Raw genomic sequence first — 12,500 nt, 5'->3', positions numbered from 1 at the left:
CTTCTGTTGGAAAGACAGACGCCAGGTATCCGGTGAACTGAACCCAATTTATCAATTAAGCTAGTTACACCTTCAAGTTCCAGGTCACCAAAGATTTGGGAAGGTATTGTAAAAGTTTAACCTATAGACCTTTTTTCATCTTTTTCTTTCTTTCTTTCTCTCTTTCTTTCTTTCTTTCTTTCTTTCTTTCTTTCTTTCTTTCTTTCTTTTACCTGCTTGCTCGTAACAAGGAAAAGTACACGAGACAGACAAAATCGATCATTTGGAGTAGTTTCCGTGGACAAATCCTCAGAGGCACAACTTAACTAATCCGTTGAGTTCACAGCAAAAGTTGAGTACGCCCGTCCCTCGGGGCCTGGACCCTCGGGCAAACATCCGGGTCGGTCCCGGTGGAACAAGGGGATAAGTAGTTCTCCTTTTCTTTGCTGTGCCTGTGGGGTCTAACAAGGCACCACAGTGTCTTGTTTCTTTGTAATGAGGTGGCGGAGGGGTGTATCTCGATCACCACCATTCCAGGGCCCACAAACTGTGACGGGAGCACAGCGCATCCCACCGCCCACCCCAACCCCAACGGGGGTGGGGGTGGGTGGGGGCAAAGCTGGTCATCCGTATGAAGTGTGACGGTGATAGCTCCCAGGACACGTCTTTTTACAGGAAACCCACAGGGACCGCGGATACGCAGAGATGACTGAGGCCGATGTAAATCCGAAGGCCTACCCCGTGGCAGATGCCCACCTCACCAAGAAACTCCTGGACGCTTGTTCAGCAGTCCTGTAACTACAAGCAGCTTCGGAAAGGAGCTCACGGAGCCACCAAAACCCTCCACGGAGGCATCCCTGAGTTCATCCTGATGGCTGGCTGTGGACGCCGAGCCCCTGGAGGTCATCCCGCACCTTCCGCTGCCTGCCGCGCTGCGCCGCATGAAGAGAAGAGAAGAACGTGCCCTACGTGTGTTCGTGCGCTCCAAGCAGGCCCTCGGGCGGGCCTGCGGGGTGTCCGGGTGTCCTAGTGTCATTTGCCAATAGGCTCCTGCCGTCTGCTTCGGTAACGTGACGTCGTTCCCCTTTCCCCCCCAAATCCCAACCCATGCCCCTGAGGGTGGCAGGGCAGCAGCCTACCAAAGAGATGTGCTGCAGAATTCGAGGCTACCTGGGTGAGTCAGACAGGCGGCAGCTGACGTAAGGAGTTGAGAAGTGGCTAGGGAAAAAAAAGAAAAGGAAAAGAAAGAAAGAAAGAAAGAAAGAAAGAAAGAAAGAAAGCAAGAAAGAAAGAAAGAAAGAAAGAAAGAAAGAAAGAAAGAGAGGGTCCACTGATGATGCCGGAATGAAGTCTGAGCAAGTCACGGAGACGTGACCGGAAGCTACAGCAGAGACCTCGGAATCAAGGAAACATGCTCTCTGGTGAATGGAGTCGTCTTTCACGGACGCTCGGTACCAGGTCTGAGAGGCCTTATGCCTGTTTCCTGCCAGAATCGGATCAGATGTATGTATCCTTTATCACATCAGACGGACAGTGCCAGCCTGTCATTCTGGTGAGCATCCTAATAAAGAAATATCTTCAAACTCCACCGCACCCCCCCTCCAAAAAATAAAGGAAACCAACAACCATGCATTGGCTCCAAAGGCGTAGATGTCGCCCCAGCCGCCCCCCCCCGCCGCCCCTCCGCCCCGCCGCCCCGCGTCCTCTAAAAACTCAATCTATGTGTTCCCAACTCCCACTGTCAGGCTCCCGTGGTGGCCCAATGGCTCGGGTGATTTTTGCTCCTTACAGGGGGGCGGCGGGATGAGGAGGGGGGCGGCGATGGCGTTGGAGGCACCCGGGATGATGGCAGAGGAGTTGACCACTCCATCCACAGGAGTGTTGCAGAACCGGGGGGGGGGGGGTGAGGGGGCCGCGGGGGAGGCGGAGGCGCAGAGGCGGCAAGGCAGTCCCCACCCCCGCCAGGACTGAGACAGATTTAAAGGTTTTTATTTTATTCCTTTTTTTTTTTTTAATGATTTCTTTATTTACTCCTGAGAGACACAGAGAGAGGCAGACAGAGACACAGGCAGAGGGAGAAGCAGGCTCCCCGCAGGCAGGGAACCGGATGCGGGCACAGGACCCCAGGGTATCCCTTCCACCTCCCCAACCCCCCCCCCCTCGCATCACACCCTGAGAGGAAGGCAGCCGCCCAACCACTGAGCCACCCAGGTGTCCACCCGTCCCTCTTGTTCCTCTTTTCCTTTCTCTATCCGTCAACCTTCCAGCCTTCCGCCTCCAACGCCACCTGTTCCTTCATGTCGGCTTCCTCCTGGAAAACAGGCCTTGTCCGTGGTTGCCTTTCAGCCCTCTGAGAGAGGTGGAGGCGCAGGCAGTGGGTTGGGCATCGGTTCTGGTGCTCGTGCGTGGGTGCGTGCGGACTTCGGATTTCTGGCGTCTGCCTGCCTGGCCTGCTTTCCCCGTCTTCTTCATGATTTGGACTCATGGGAAGTGTGTGTGTGTGGGGGCGGGGGGGAGTCGGGTCCTTATTTCTCTGGACCACCTCTTGGGTCCCATCCCACGAGGCATCTTTCTGATGGGGTGACCTGGAAGTCGGAACGTAGGGAATTTTATTTTCTTTCTTTCTTTCTTTCTTTCTTTCTTTCTTTCTTTCTTTCTTTCTTTCTTTCTTCTTTCTTTCTTTCTTTCTTTCTTTCTTTCTTTCTTTCCTTCCTTTCTATTTTTACCGGATTTTGAGAGAGAGAGAGAGAGAGAGAGAGAGAAAGGGGCAGAGACCTAGGCAGAGGGAGAAGCAGGCTCCAATGCAAGGAGCTCGATGTGGGGCTGGATCCCCGGACCCTGTGAAAACGACGTGCCCCTAAGGCAGATGCTCCACACGGAGCCACCCAGGCGTCCCCGGTTCTGTATTATAAGGGAGACAGACAGGCAACGTGTGTTCAGAGGGACGGAAACAGAGCCCGTGTGCTGAGGTTTCTCGGAGCCCTTTGGACCTTTGGCCGGTGCGAAAGCCAAGGGAGCGGGGCCCAGAAACGTTCAAGGCTGAGAATTCCCTTGCTCAATATTCATTTCGCAGATGCCTGATTGCAAGTGGTATGGTATGGAATGGAATGGAATGGAATGGCATGGAATGGAATGGCATGGCATGGCATGGCATGGCATGGCATGGCATGGCAAACGTGTCTGTCTGTTTGGGTTAGTAGCAGGACCCAGAGAGCCGAAGGTCTCGACCTCAGGGACTTGAAGTTGCAAGTTGGATGCCAGAGATAGAGAGGTAGGCTCAGGCAGGCAGGGCCAGAAAGCTGGCTCGCCCGCCCGGGGAGTCCAGGTGTGAGGCATATGGGATCGCAGGGCAGCTGGGACACAGCCTGGTCCGGATCCACCCAGGTCCAGTAGCGTTTCCCGACTCAGGAAAACGTCGGGCGCCCAAGCGGGGCCTTCCTTAGGGATGTTTCGCTCCCCCTCCCCCTCCCCGGGACGGGGACATCTGCACCGCTAGGGGGCGCACCGGCCGCCGCCGGTGGCGGCAGCGTCTGCCGAACTACCCATGGCGCCCCGGTTCCGGTTCCGGTTCCAGCCCCCGGGAAGGGCGCACTTGGAAACGTCATCCGAGGCGTCCTGGAGCCTTCACCCCCAAAGATCCGGGACACCGGACGGCGGGCGTCGTTCCCGATCGGTTGTAGAAATGTCCGCAAGGGGATCCCTGGGTGGCTCAGCGGTTTAGCGCCTGCTTTTGGCCCAGAGCGCGATCCTGGAGTCCCGGGATCGAGTCCTACATCGGGGGTTCCTGCAGGGAGCCCGCTTCTCCCTCTGCCTGTGTCTCTGCCTGTGTGTGTGTGTGTGTGTGTGTGTGTGTATGTATGTCTCATGAATTGTGAATTAAAATTTAAAAAAAAGAGGAAGGAAAAAAGAAACAAACAAACCTGAAACACGTTTACGAACACACCCAGGTATCGGCAGGTTTCCTGAATCAGACAAAAGAGAAACACAAAAACTGAGGTGGGGGGAGGGGGGGAAGGAAGAAAAGGGCAAGGGGTGGAGGAGGAAAACACAACACCACCAAACAAAAAAAACCACCTTGGGTGTCTCATTGACTCACACTCTAGTATTTTACCTTCTGTTGGAAAGACAGACGCCAGGTATCCGGTGAACTGAACCCAATTTATCAATTAAGCTAGTTACACCTTCAAAGTTCCAGGTCACCAAAGATTTGGGAAGGTATTGTAAAAGTTTAACCTACAGACCTTTTTTCATCTTTTTCTTTCTTTCTTTCTTTCTTTCTTTCTTTCTTTCTTTCTTTCTGTCTTTCTTTCTTTCTTTCTTTCTTTCTTTCTTTCTTTCTTTCTTTCTTTCTTTTTTTTACCTGCTTGCTCGTAACAAGGAAAAGTACACGAGACAGACAAAATCGATCATTTGGAGTAGTTTCCGTGGACAAATCCTCAGAGGCACAACTTAACTAATCCGTTGAGATCACAGCAAAAGTTGAGTACGCCCGTCCCTCGGGGCCTGGACCCTCGGGCATCCATCCGGGTCGGTCCCGGTGGAACAAGGGGATAAGTAGTTCTCCTTTTCCTTGCTGTGCCTGTCGGGTCTAACAAGACACCACAGTGTCTTGTTTCTTTGTAATGAGGTGGCGGAGGGGTGTATCTCGATCACCACCATTCCAGGGCCCACAAACTGTGACGGGAGCACAGCGCATCCCACCGCCCACCCCAACCCCAACGGCGGCGGGGGTGGGGGTGGGTGGGGGCAAAGCTGGTCATCCGTATGAAGTGTGACGGTGATAGCTCCCAGGACACGTCTTTTTACAGGAAACCCACAGGGACCGCGGATACGCAGAGATGACTGAGGCCGATGTAAATCCGAAGGCCTACCCCGTGGCAGATGCCCACCTCACCAAGAAACTCCTGGACGCTTGTTCAGCAGTCCTGTAACTACAAGCAGCTTCGGAAAGGAGCTCACGGAGCCACCAAAACCCTCCACGGAGGCATCCCTGAGTTCATCCTGATGGCTGGCTGTGGACGCCGAGCCCCTGGAGGTCATCCCGCACCTTCCGCTGCCTGCCGCGCTGCGCCGCATGAAGAGAAGAGAAGAACGTGCCCTACGTGTGTTCGTGCGCTCCAAGAAGGCCCTCGGGCGGGCCTGCGGGGTGTCCGGGTGTCCTAGTGTCATTTGCCAATAGGCTCCTGCCGTCTGCTTCGGTAACGTGACGTCGTTCCCCTTCCCCCCCCAAATCCCAACCCATGCCCCTGAGGGTGGCAGGGCAGCAGCCTACCAAAGAGATGTGCTGCAGAATTCGAGGCTACCTGGGTGAGTCAGACAGGCGGCAGCTGACGTAAGGAGTTGAGAAGTGGCTAGGGAAAAAAAAGAAAAGGAAAAGAAAGAAAGAAAGAAAGAAAGAAAGAAAGAAAGAAAGAAAGCAAGAAAGAAAGAAAGAAAGAAAGAAAGAAAGAAAGAAAGAAAGAGAGGGTCCACTGATGATGCCGGAATGAAGTCTGAGCAAGTCACGGAGACGTGACCGGAAGCTACAGCAGAGACCTCGGAATCAAGGAAACATGCTCTCTGGTGAATGGAGTCGTCTTTCACGGACGCTCGGTACCAGGTCTGAGAGGCCTTATGCCTGTTTCCTGCCAGAATCGGATCAGATGTATGTATCCTTTATCACATCAGACGGACAGTGCCAGCCTGTCATTCTGGTGAGCATCCTAATAAAGAAATATCTTCAAACTCCACCGCACCCCCCCTCCAAAAAATAAAGGAAACCAACAACCATGCATTGGCTCCAAAGGCGTAGATGTCGCCCCAGCCGCCCCCCCCCCGCCGCCCCTCCGCCCCGCCGCCCCGCGTCCTCTAAAAACTCAATCTATGTGTTCCCCACTCCCACTGTCAGGCTCCCGTGGTGGCCCAATGGCTCGGGTGATTTTTGCTCCTTACAGGGGGGCGGCGGGATGAGGAGGGGGGCGGCGATGGCGTTGGAGGCACCCGGGATGATGGCAGAGGAGTTGACCACTCCATCCACAGGAGTGTTGCAGAACCGGGGGGGGGGGGTGAGGGGGCCGCGGGGGAGGCGGAGGCACAGAGGCGGCAAGGCAGTCCCCGCCCTCGCCAGGACTGAGACAGATTTAAAGGTTTTTATTTTATTCCTTTTTTATTTTTAAGGATTTCTTTATTTACTCCTGAGAGACACAGAGAGAGGCAGACAGAGACACAGGCAGAGGGAGAAGCAGGCTCCCCGCAGGCAGGGAACCGGATGCGGGCACAGGACCCCAGGGTATCCCTTCCACCTCCCCAACCCCCCACCCCCGCATCACACCCTGAGAGGAAGGCAGCCGCCCAACCACTGAGCCACCCAGGTGTCCACCCGTCCCTCTTGTCCCTCTTTTCCTTTCTCTATCCGTCAACCTTCCAGCCTTCCGCCTCCAACGCCGCCTGTTCCTTCATGTCGGCTTCCTCCTGGAAAACAGGCCTTGTCCTTGGTTGCCTTTCAGCCCTCTGAGAGAGGTGGAGGCGCAGGCAGTGGGTTGGGCATCGGTTCTGGTGCTCGTGCGTGCGTGGGTGCGTGCGGACTTCGGATTTCTGGCGTCTGCCTGCCTGGCCTGCTTTCCCCGTCTTCTTCATGATTTGGACTCATGGGAAGTGTGTGTGTGTGGGGGGGGTGGAGTCGGGTCCTTATGTCTCTGGACCACCTCTTGGGTCCCATCCCACGAGGCATCTTTCTGATGGGGTGACCTGGAAGTCCGAACGTAGGGAATTTTCTTTTCTTTCTTTCTTTCTTTCTTTCTTTCTTTCTTTCTTTCTTTCTTTCTTTCTTTCTTTCTTTCTTTCTTTCCTTTCTATTTTTACCGGATTTTGAGAGAGAGAGAGAGAGAGAGAGAGAGAGAGAGAAAGGGGCCGAGACCTAGGCAGAGGGAGAAGCAGGCTCCAATGCAAGGAGCTCCATGTGGGGCTGGATCCCCGGATCCTGTGATCACGACATGCCCCTAAGGCAGATGCTCCACACGGAGCCACCCAGGCGTCCCCGTTTCTGTATTATAAGGGAGACAGACAGGCAACATGTGTTCAGACGGACGGAAACAGAGCCCGTGTGCTGAGGTTTCTCGGAGCCCTTTGGACCTTTGGCCGGTGCGAAAGCCAAGGGAGCGGGGCCCAGAAACGTTCAAGGCTGAGAATTCCCTTGCTCAATATTCATTTCGCAGATGCCTGATTGCAAGTGGTATGGTATGGAATGGAATGGAATGGCATGGAATGGAATGGCATGGCATGGCATGGCATGGCATGGCATGGCAAACGTGTCTGTCTGTTTGGGTTAGTAGCAGGACCCAGAGAGCCGAAGGTCTCGACCTCAGGGACTTGAAGTTGCAAGTTGGATGCCAGAGATAGAGAGGTAGGCTCAGGCAGGCAGGGCCAGAAAGCTGGCTCGCCCGCCCGGGGAGTCCAGGTGTGAGGCATATGGGATCGCAGGGCAGCTGGGACACAGCCTGGTCCGGATCCACCCAGGTCCAGTAGCGTTTCCCGACTCAGGAAAACGTCGGGCGCCCAAGCGGGGCCTTCCTTAGGGATGTTTCGCTCCCCCTCCCCCTCCCCGGGACGGGGACATCTGCACCGCTAGGGGGCGCACCGGCCGCCGCCGGTGGCGGCAGCGTCTGCCGAACTACCCATGGCGCCCCGGTTCCGGTTCCGGTTCCAGCCCCCGGGAAGGGCGCACTTGGAAACGTCATCCGAGGCGTCCTGGAGCCTTCACCCCCAAAGATCCGGGACACCGGACGGCGGGCGTCGTTCCCGATCGGTTGTAGAAATGTCCGCAAGGGGATCCCTGGGTGGCTCAGCGGTTTAGCGCCTGCTTTTGGCCCAGAGCGCGATCCTGGAGTCCCGGGATCGAGTCCTACATCGGGGGTTCCTGCAGGGAGCCCGCTTCTCCCTCTGCCTGTGTCTCTGCCTGTGTGTGTGTGTGTGTGTGTGTGTGTGTATGTATGTCTCATGAATTGTGAATTAAAATTTAAAAAAAAGAGGAAGGAAAAAAGAAACAAACAAACCTGAAACACGTTTACGAACACACCCAGGTATCGGCAGGTTTCCTGAATCAGACAAAAGAGAAACACAAAAACTGAGGTGGGGGGGGGGTGGGAAGGAAGAAAAGGGCAAGGGGTGGAGGAGGAAAACACAACACCACCAAACAAAAAAACCCACCTTGGGTGTCTCATTGACTCACACTCTAGTATTTTACCTTCTGTTGGAAAGACAGACGCCAGGTATCCGGTGAACTGAACCCAATTTATCAATTAAGCTAGTTACACCTTCAAAGTTCCAGGTCACCAAAGATTTGGGAAGGTATTGTAAAAGTTTAACCTATAGACCTTTTTTCATCTTTTTCTTTCTTTCTTTCTCTTTCTTTCTTTCTTTCTTTCTTTCTTTCTTTCTTTCTTTCTTTCTTTCTTTCTTTCTTTTTTTTACCTGCTTGCTCGTAACAAGGAAAAGTACACGAGACAGACAAAATCGATCATTTGGAGTAGTTTCCGTGGACAAATCCTCAGAGGCACAACTTAACTAATCCGTTGAGTTCACAGCAAAAGTTGAGTACGCCCGTCCCTCGGGGCCTGGACCCTCGGGCAAACATCCGGGTCGGTCCCGGTGGAACAAGGGGATAAGTAGTTCTCCTTTTCTTTGCTGTGCCTGTGGGGTCTAACAAGGCACCACAGTGTCTTGTTTCTTTGTAATGAGGTGGCGGAGGGGTGTATCTCGATCACCACCATTCCAGGGCCCACAAACTGTGACGGGAGCACAGCGCATCCCACCGCCCACCCCCACCCCAACGGCGGCGGGGGTGGGGGTGGGTGGGGGCAAAGCTGGTCATCCATATGAAGTGTGACGGTGATAGCTCCCAGGACACGTCTTTTTACAGGAAACCCACAGGGACCGCGGATACGCAGAGATGACTGAGGCCGATGTAAATCCGAAGGCCTACCCCGTGGCAGATGCCCACCTCACCACGAAACTCCTGGACGCTTGTTCAGCAGTCCTGTAACTACAAGCAGCTTCGGAAAGGAGCTCACGGAGCCACCAAAACCCTCCACGGAGGCATCCCTGAGTTCATCCTGATGGCTGGCTGTGGATGCCGAGCCCCTGGAGGTCATCCCGCACCTTCTGCTCCCTCCGCGCCGCGCCGCGTGAAGAGAAGAACGTGCCCTACGTGTGTTCGTGCGCTCCAAGAAGGCCCTCGGGCGGGCCTGCGGGGTGTCCGGGTGTCCTAGTGTCATTTGCCAATACTCTCCTGCCGTCTGCTTCGGTAACGTGACGTCGTTCCCCTTCCCCCCCAAATCCCAACCCATGCCCCTGAGGGTGGCAGGGCAGCAGCCTACCAAAGAGATGTGCTGCAGAATTCGAGGCTACCTGGGTGAGTCAGACAGGCGGCAGCTGACGTAAGGAGTTGAGAAGTGGCTTGGGAAAAAAAAGAAAAGAAAAAGAAAGAAAGAAAGAAAGAAAGAAAGAAAGAAAGAAAGAGAGGGTCCACTGATGATGCCGGAATGAAGTCTGAGCAAGTCACAGAGACGTGACCGGAAGCTACAGCAGAGACCTCGGAATCAAGGAAACATGCTCTCTGGTGAATGGAGTCGTCTTTCACGGACGCTCGGTACCAGGTCTGAGAGGCCTTACGCCTGTTTCCTGCCAGAATCGGATCAGATGTATGTATCCTTTATCACATCAGACGGACAGTGCCAGCCTGTCATTCTGGTGAGCATCCTAATAAAGAAATATCTTCAAACTCCACCGCACCCCCCCTCCAAAAAATAAAGGAAACCAACAACCATGCATTGGCTCCAAAGGCGTAGATGTCGCCCCAGCCGCCTCCCCCGCCGCCCCTCCGCCCCGCACCCCGCGACCTCTAAAAACTCAATCTATGTGTTCCCAACTCCCACTGTCAGGCTCCCGTGGTGGCCCAATGGCTCGGGTGATTTTTGCTCCTTACAGGGTGGCGACGGGATGAGGAGGGGGGGCGGCGATGGCGTTGGAGGCACCCGGGATGATGGCAGAGGAGTTGACCACTCCATCCACAGGAGTGTTACAGAAACGGGGGGGGGGGGGTGCGGGGGCCGCGGGGGAGGCGGAGGCGCAGAGGCGGCAAGGCAGTCCCCGCCCCCGCCAGGACTGAGACTGATTTAAAGGTTTTTATTTTATTCCTTTTTTTTTTTAAAGGATTTCTTTATTTACTCCTGAGAGACACAGAGAGAGGCAGACAGAGACACAGGCAGAGGGAGAAGCAGGCTCCCCGCAGGCAGGGAACCGGATGCGGGCACAGGACCCCAGGGTATCCCTTCCACCTCCCCAACCCCCCCCCCCCCCCCCCCCCCGCAACACACCCTGAGAGGAAGGCAGCCGCCCAACCACTGAGCCACCCAGGTGTCCACCCGTCCCTCTTGTCCCTCTTTTCCTTTCTCTATCCGTCAACCTTCCAGCCTTCCGCCTCCAACGCCGCCTGTTCCTTCATGTCGGCTTCCTCCTGGAAAACAGGCCTTGTCCGTGGTTGCCTTTCAGCCCTCTGAGAGGGGTGGAGGCGCAGGCAGTGGGTTGAGCATCGGTTCTGGTGCTCGTGTGTGCGTGCGTGCCTGCGGACTTCGGATTTCTGGCGTCTGCCTGCCTGGCCTGCTTTCCCCGTCTTCTTCATGATTTGGACTCATGGGAAGTGTGTGTGTGTGTGGGGGGGGGGAGTCGGGTCCTTATTTCTCTGGACCACCTCTTGGGTCCCATCCCACGAGGCATCTTTCTGATGGGGTGACCTGGAAGTCCGAACGTAGGGAATTTTCTTTTCTTTCTTTCTTTCTTTTTCTTTCTTTCTTTTTATTTTTGCCGGATTTTGAGAGAGAGAGAGAGAGAGAGAAAAAGGGGCAGAGACCTAGGCAGAGGGAGCAGCAGGCTCCAATGCAAGGAGCTCGATGTGGGGCTGGATCCCCGGATCCTGTGATCACGACGTGCCCCTAAGGCAGATGCTCCACACGGAGCCACCCTGGCATCCCCGTTTCTGTATTATAAGGGAGACAGACAGGCAACGTGTGTTCAGAGGGACGGAAACAGAGCCCGTGTGCTGAGGTTTCTCGGAGCCCTTTGGACCTTTGGCCGGTGCGAAAGCCATGGGAGTGGGGCCCAGAAACTTTCAAGGCTGAGAATTCCCTTGCTCAATATTCATTTCGCAGATGCCTGATTGCAAGTGGTATGGAATGGAATGGAATGGAATGGAATGGCATGGAATGGAATGGAATGGAATGGAATGGCATGGCATGGCATGGCATGGCATGGCAAACGTGTCTGTCTGTTTGGGTTACTAGCAGGGACCAGAGAGCCGAAGCTCTCGACCTCAGGGACTTGAAGTTGCAAGTTGGATGCCAGAGATAGAGAGGTAGGCTCAGGCAGGCAGGGCCAGAAAGCTGGCTCGCCCGCCCAGGGGGGTCCAGGTTTGAGGCATATGGGATCGCAGGGCAGCTGGGACACAGCCTGGTCCGGATCCACCCAGGTCCAGTAGCGTTTCCCGACTCAGGAAAACGTCGGGCGCCCAAGCGGGGCCTTCCTTAGGGATGTTTCGCTCCCCCTTCCCCTCCCCCTCCCCTCCCCCTCCCCCTCCCCGGGACGGGGACGTCTGCAGCTCTAGGGGGCGCACCGGCCGCCGCCGGCGGCGGCAGCGTCTTCCGAACTACCCATGCCGCCCCGGTTCCGGTTCCGGTTCCAGCCCCTGGAAAGGGCGCACTTGGAAACGTCATCCGAGGCGTCCTGCAGCCCTCACCCCCAAAGATCCGGGACACTGGACGGCGGGCGTCGTTCCCGATCGGTTGTAGAAATGTCCGCAAGGGGATCCCTGGGTGGCTCAGCGGTTTAGCGCCTGCTTTTGGCCCAGAGCGCGATCCTGGAGTCCCGGGATCGAGTCCCACGTCGGGCTCCGGCATGGAGCCTGCTTCTCCCTCCTCCTGTGTCTGCCTCTCTCTCTCTCTCTCTCTCTCTCTTTCTTTCTCTATCATAAATAAATAAATAAATAAATAAATAAATCTTAAAAAAAAAAAATGTCCACAACCCCAAAGCCATCCTTACTGCCTCACGTCCCCACGCCCCGGCACCGTGTGCGCAGGGAGAGGGCCCCTCCGCTTTGTCGCCACCGCTACAGCAGACAAGAACACGTCCTCAGCACAAGAACGGTCCCATGAGAATCGGCCCCGTCTTAGCTTATTCCCTATCCGGATACGGTAGGGTGTCGTCTAGAGATAGACGTAGAGCACGAGGTCGCGTGCGGGAAGCAGAGGAACATGCAAGGCCTTGGGGGAAGCAATGGGGAGTAAGAGGGGTGCTTTAGGGACGCCCGGGATCGAATCCCACATCGGGCTCCCAGTGTATGGAGCCTGCTTCTCCCTCTGCCTGTGTCTCTGTCTCTGTCTCTGTCTCTGTGTGTGTGTGTGTGTGTGTGTGAGAGAGTGACTATCATAAATAAATAGAAATCTAAAAACAAAAAAAAGAAAGAAGAAAGAAAAGAAAGAAAGAAAGAAAGA

The 12,500-nt window shown here is 55.1% G+C and overlaps 1 long non-coding RNA gene across 2 annotated transcripts in view; it reads right to left on the bottom strand.

Annotated features, from left to right (window-relative positions):
* Positions 1 to 10,129: 10,129 nt before the first annotated feature.
* LOC140598492 (uncharacterized) overlaps positions 10,130 to 12,500 on the bottom strand; it is a 6,807-nt gene continuing 4,436 nt past the window's right edge. The window contains exons 4-6 of one of the 2 annotated variants that reach the window (XR_012000907.1): positions 11,747 to 11,971; positions 10,865 to 10,990; positions 10,130 to 10,471 (exon numbers count right to left, since the gene is read on the bottom strand). This is a non-coding gene — a long non-coding RNA (uncharacterized lncRNA). Of the gene's footprint in view, positions 10,991 to 11,746; positions 11,972 to 12,500 lie in introns of both variants that reach the window. The other variant, XR_012000906.1, reaches the window with a different exon arrangement.

The sequence above is a fragment of the Vulpes vulpes genome, chromosome 4 (genome assembly GCF_048418805.1).
Source record: "Vulpes vulpes isolate BD-2025 chromosome 4, VulVul3, whole genome shotgun sequence".
Lineage (NCBI taxonomy): Eukaryota > Metazoa > Chordata > Mammalia > Carnivora > Canidae > Vulpes > Vulpes vulpes.
This window is presented reverse-complemented; position numbering and strand designations above follow the sequence as displayed.